Genomic DNA, 6,005 nt, shown 5'->3' on the forward strand with positions numbered 1-6,005 from the left:
CAACACTTGTGCATTTTGTGGGGTTTCTTTTCTCCCCCTTTCCCCCCACCCTTAACTCCAGTAAGGTCCAACACATCATCATGAGAGGCAACTCAGATCATGGCTGATAGCTGCAGGGAAATGTATTGTGGCATGACCCCTTGACCCCAGTCACTCTTGGGTGATCTGACCCTTGCCCCCAGTCACTCTTGAGTGATCTGACGCTTGACCCCAGCCGCTCCTGTTGAGCAGTCTGATCCCTTGACCCCAGTTCTGGGCAGAATCCAGCATCTGATCCATTCAACCGTGTGAAGCATCTCACCTCCTCCCTCTAGCTGCCCCTCCCCCTCCCTCCGACGGGCCAGTGTGTGTGTCAGGGTGTAACTGACCAGAAGATGTCCCGGTTTCATTCCCTGGTCACCGGCGGGGTGTGGGGGGTGGGGGGGGGGGCAGTCATTGTTTGGACGTTAGTGCCCCTGGTCTAGGGTAGGGACGGGGGTTGGGGGTGGGGGGTCAGAATCGAGCGGACTTTTTGGGTGAGAATTGTACCGGAGCTCGACTGCGATGCCTTACGAGGTCGGTTAGCCTACCAGTGCTCACCATCCAGGTTACCACAGGAAGGAAGACAGGTCAGAGGTGGGATAATCCAGGTCCTCCTCCCCACGCTCCCTCCGACGGTGGCTTCCCATTGGAAACATGGGATTGGGAATATACCTTTCAACGTGTTTGATGTACCTGGTTGTGGGGATTGGAGTTAACAGCCCATGGGACACCCTACCAAGTGTGGTGTCCACCATAGAATGGGATCGGTGGTGCATTTGAAAGAAAGACTTGCATTTATATAGCGACCTCAGGATGTCCCAAAGTGCTTTACAGCCAATGAACTACTTTTTGAAGTGTAGTCACTGTTGTAATGTAGGAAACGCGGCAGCCAATTTGCGCACAGCAAGCTCCCACAAACAGCAATGTGATAAATGACCAGATCATCTGTTTTAGTGATGTTGGTTGAGGGATAAATATTGGCCCAGGACACCGGGGTGGGCTCCCCTGCTCCTCTTCGAAAGAGTGGCCGTGGGATTTTTTACATCCACCTGAGAGAGCAGACGGGGCCTCGGTTTAACGTCTCATCCAAAAGACGGCACCTCCAACAGTGCGGCGCTCCCTCAGTACTGCCCCTCCGACAGTGCAGCGCTCCCTCAGTACTGCCCCTCCAACACTGTGGCACTCCCTCAGTACTGCCCCTCCGACAGTGCGGCGCTCCCTCAGCACTGCCCCTCCGACAGTGCGGCGCTCCCTCAGTACTGCCCCTCCGACACTGTGGCACTCCCTCAGTACTGCCCCTCCGACAGTGCGGCGCTCCCTCAGCACTGCCCCTCCGACAGTGCGGTGCTCCCTCAGTACTGCCCCTCCGACAGTGCGGTGCTCCCTCAGTACTGCCCCTCCGACAGTGTGGCGCTCCCTCAGTACTGGCCCTCCAACACTGTGGCGCTCCCTCAGTACTGCCCCTCCGACAGTGCAGCGCTCCCTCAGTACTGCCCCTCCGACAGTGCGGCGCTCCCTCAGTACTGCCCCTCCGACAGTGCGGCGCTCCCTCAGTACTGGCCCTCCGACACTGTGGCACTCCCTCAGTACTGCCCCTCCGACAGTGCGGCGCTCCCTCAGCACTGCCCCTCCGACAGTGCGGTGCTCCCTCAGTACTGCCCCTCCGACAGTGCGGTGCTCCCTCAGTACTGCCCCTCCGACAGTGTGGCGCTCCCTCAGTACTGGCCCTCCAACACTGTGGCGCTCCCTCAGTACTGCCCCTCCGACAGTGCAGCGCTCCCTCAGTACTGCCCCTCCGACAGTGCAGCGCTCCCTCAGTACCGCCCCTCCGGCAGTGCAGCGCTCCCTCAGTACCGCCCCTCCGACAGTGCAGCGCTCCCTCAGTACCCGCCCCTCCGACAGTGCAGCGCTCCCTCAGTACCGCCCCTCCGACAGTGCAGCGCTCCCTCAGTACCGCCCCTCCGACAGTGCAGCGCTCCCTCAGTACCGCCCCTCCGACAGTGCAGCGCTCCCTCAGTACCGCCCCTCCGACAGTGCAGCGCTCCCTCAGTACCGCCCCTCCGACAGTGCAGCGCTCCCTCAGTACCGCCCCTCCGACAGTGCAGCGCTCCCTCAGTACCGCCCCTCCGACAGTGCAGCGCTCCCTCAGTACTGCCCCTCCGACAGTGCAGCGCTCCCTCAGTACTGCACTGGGAGTGTCGGTGTGGATTTTGTGCTCAAATCTCTGGAGTGGGACTTGAACCCACAACGCCCTGACTCCGAGGTGAGAGTGCTGCTCACTGAGTCACGGCTGACAGCTGAAGAAGTTTTAATCAGACTGATTCCCCGTCACCAACACACGCGCTTTGTTGTTGAGAAATTCAGAGCTGGCCTTTGGCAGACACCAACAGAACCCCAGAGAGAAGGAAATAGCGATCGGTTTTTAAAGGCCTTCAGATTGTAGGAGGGAGCAGAGACTGAGGGAGGTGTGGAGTTCCACAGTTTGCAGATCCTGGGAAGGATGAGTTGGAGCAGGGACACCTCCAGGGAAAGAAACAAAATGTGGGAACAAATTTAAGATGATTAAAGGAGTTGATCGGGTCGAGAGAGAGAAACTATTTTCTCTGGTGGGGGGAGTCCAGAACAAGGGGGCAGAACCTTAAAATTAGAGCCCGGCCGTTCAGGGGTGATGTCAGGAAGCACTTCTTCACACAAAGGGTGGTGGAAATCTGGAACTCTCTCCCCCAAAAAGCTGTTGAGGCTGGGGGTCAATTGGAAATGTCAAAACTGAGATTGATGGATTTTTGTTGGGTAAGGGGTATTGCGGGTTACAGAACCAAGGCGGGTAGATGGAGTTAAGATACAGATCAGCTGTGATCTCATTGAATGGTGGGACAGGCTGGAGGGGCTGAATGGCCTCCTCCTGTTCCCATGACAAGAGAACAACAGAGCTAAATGAGATGGATATTGAGGTAATAAAGACTCACTGCACACTTGGCTGTACATAAAGCAAGGCTTTAATCGACTTGTAACAAAACATGGAGGTCTAGTTAGTAGTCACTAGCTTCCTGTTTCCAGACTGTCTCTGGCCAAGGTGGGCCCACGCCCGAGTATTTATGCTCCTTGGGTGGCGCCCTCAGCTGGCTGTTCAGTAGTACTTCTTGTAGAAGTTGCGATTTATGACATATACTTTCCTTGGAGTCGGTGCAACGAAGGTTCACTAGATTGATTCCTGGGGTGAGAGGGTTGTCCTATGAGGAGAGATTGTGTAAAATGGGCCGATACTCTCTGGAGTTTAGAAGAATGAGAGGTGATCTCATTGAAACACACAAGATTCTGAGGGGGATTGACAGGGTAGATGCTGAGAGGTTGTTTCCCCCTGGCTGGAGAGTCTAGAACCAGGGGTCACAGTCTCAGGATAAGGGGTTGGCCATTTAGGACCGAGATGAGGAGAAATTTCTTCACTCAGATTGTTGTGAATCTTTGGAATTCTCTGTCCCAGAGGCCTGTGGAGGCTCAGTCGTTGAGTATATTCAAGGCTGAGATCGATAGATTTTTGGACTCTAGGCGAATCGAGGGATATGGAGATCAGGCGGGAAAGTGGAGTTGAGGTCGAAGATCAGCCATGATCTTATTGAGTGGCGGAGCAGGCTCGAGGGGCCGAATGGCCAACTCCTGCTCCTGATTCTTATGTTCTTATGACTGTGTGACAGTGGGTTGTGAGAAAGCGAGTTGAGAGCCATTGCTGTGTGTTGTATCCGTGTGTTAATGGAGACACGGAATGCAGGAGTTGGTTTCACAGGTGTTTACTGAACAAAGTCTGGAGGTGAACTAACAGATACAAGACACTATACAGGCTTATATAGCCCGAGTGGCCATTACCGGCATTACAGTACACAGGGGGCTCTTAAAGGCACATACACCACAATTCCTCCCCTTTTAGACAACCAGTACATAACATTTTAAGTAATCATTAATTAACATGTTACAAGAACAATAATCTACACATTTGCTGCAGTTAATCAATTATAAGTCAGTCTCTCTGGAGGCTTCCTGACTCAGTCTGGATAACGCCTCGGTGGTGTAGTAGTTTTTGGTGGTGTAGTAGCTTCTTTTGGCAAGGTCGATTCGGCTTGAATGCCAGTGTCGGGTTCATCTGGTTCCAGTATCACCGGATCGGAGGTAGATACTATGGGTATCTCTGCTTCATCATTAGGCGTATAGAGTTGTGGTGTAGGTTGTCCCTTTTCGGATGACTCTATGATCTGGTCAGCATGGCGCCTTATTATGCTTTCTCCAATGTCCACGGTATACATCAGCGGTCCTAGTCGTGTGCAAATAGTTCCAGGCTGCCATTTCTCGGTACGGTAGTCCTGGGCCAAAACTTGTTGACCTATCTGGAAGGTTCTAGTTGGCCTTTCGTTCATGCCTTGAAATTGCCGGTTCTCCACGTCCCTTCTGATGTTTGGCTTGATCAAATCCTGCCGGCATCTTAGGCTTCTATTGAAGAACATCATGGCGGGAGTTTGGTTTGTAACCACATGTGTTGCATTCCTGTATGCAAACAAGAAGTTATCTACCTTATGCTGTAGATTTATGTCTTCATTACCCATGGCCTTTATGGCCTTCTTGAAGGTCTGGACAAACCTTTCAGCCAATCCATTGGTGGCGGGATGGTATGGGGCGGACGTGTAATGCTTAACCCCATTGTTTTTTAAGAACTTCCTGAATTCTTCGGACACAAATTGCGGTCCATTATCAGAACAGATCTGTTCAGGCAGCCCATTCCTGGCAAATATGGTCCTTAATACTGTGATTTTTTTTCCGTGGTGCTGGAGGACATCTTTATTACCTCCGGCCACTTGGAGTGTGCATCAACCGCGATTAAGAACATTGAGTCCATAAATGGACCAGCAAAGTCGATGTGTACCCTTTGCCATGGAGATGAGGGCCACTCCCATGGATGTAGAGGGGCTTGTGGTGGGGCGTTTTGGACCTTCTGGCATCCTAGGCAGCTCTTGGTCATTTCTTCGATGTCTCCATCGATACCTGGCCACCACACAAACGCTCTGGCTAGGTTCTTCATTTTCACTCCACCCAGATGCCCCTCGTGAAGCTCCTTTAGCACTTTATCCTGGAGTTTGGGTGGAATCACCACTCTGGATCCACACATCAAGGTTCCTCGGCACACTGACAGCTGTTCTCTTCTTTGTGAGAATGCTGGCAACAGTGGTTCGCCATGTGCTGGCCATCCCTTCACTGTTAAATCATAGACTCGTGAGAGAGTCGGGTCATTTCTCGTTTCCTTTTCAATGGCAGAATTTGTTACTGGTAGACATTCCACTATGGTTGAGTGGAACATCTCCACTGGGTCCACTGTAGGTGCCTCTTCTACCGTTGGCAACGGTAGGCGCGATAAACCGTCAGCATTCCCATGCTGTTTTGATCCTTCGTATTCTATGTCATATTGGTGTGCCCCTAGGAAAAGGGACCACCTCTGTAGCCTTTGCGCTGTCATAATGGGAAAACCCTTTTTAGGGTTGAATATGGAGACGAGGGTTTGATGGTCAGTCAACAAGGTAAATTTTTGTCCGTGTAGGTAATGGTTGAATTTCTTCACTCCCCATACCAGGCTGAGTGCTTCCCTGTCGATCTGGGCATAGTTACGCTCAGCTGAGTTCAATGAGCGTGACGCAAAAGCTATCGGCCGCTCCGAGCCATCAGGGAATCTATGCGATAGTACCGCTCCTACGCCGTAAGGGGATGCATCGCACGCCAGTCTGATTGGCAGTGATGGGTTGTAATGAGCCAAAACTTCCTTGGACGTGATCAAGCCTTTGCATTTGTGGAAGGCACGTTTACAGTCTTCGCTCCATTTCCAAATTACTCCCGTTTGTAGCAGTTCGTTAAGAGGGTGCAGAAGAGTTGACAAGTTCGGTAAAAATTTATGATAGTAATTTATCAATCCCAGGAATGACCTTAATTGTGAGACATTTTCAGGTGCT

Source organism: Somniosus microcephalus, chromosome 10 (genome assembly GCF_052327205.1).
Source record: "Somniosus microcephalus isolate GS21.2 chromosome 10, FLI_Smic_1.0, whole genome shotgun sequence".
NCBI classification, from domain to species: domain Eukaryota; kingdom Metazoa; phylum Chordata; class Chondrichthyes; order Squaliformes; family Somniosidae; genus Somniosus; species Somniosus microcephalus.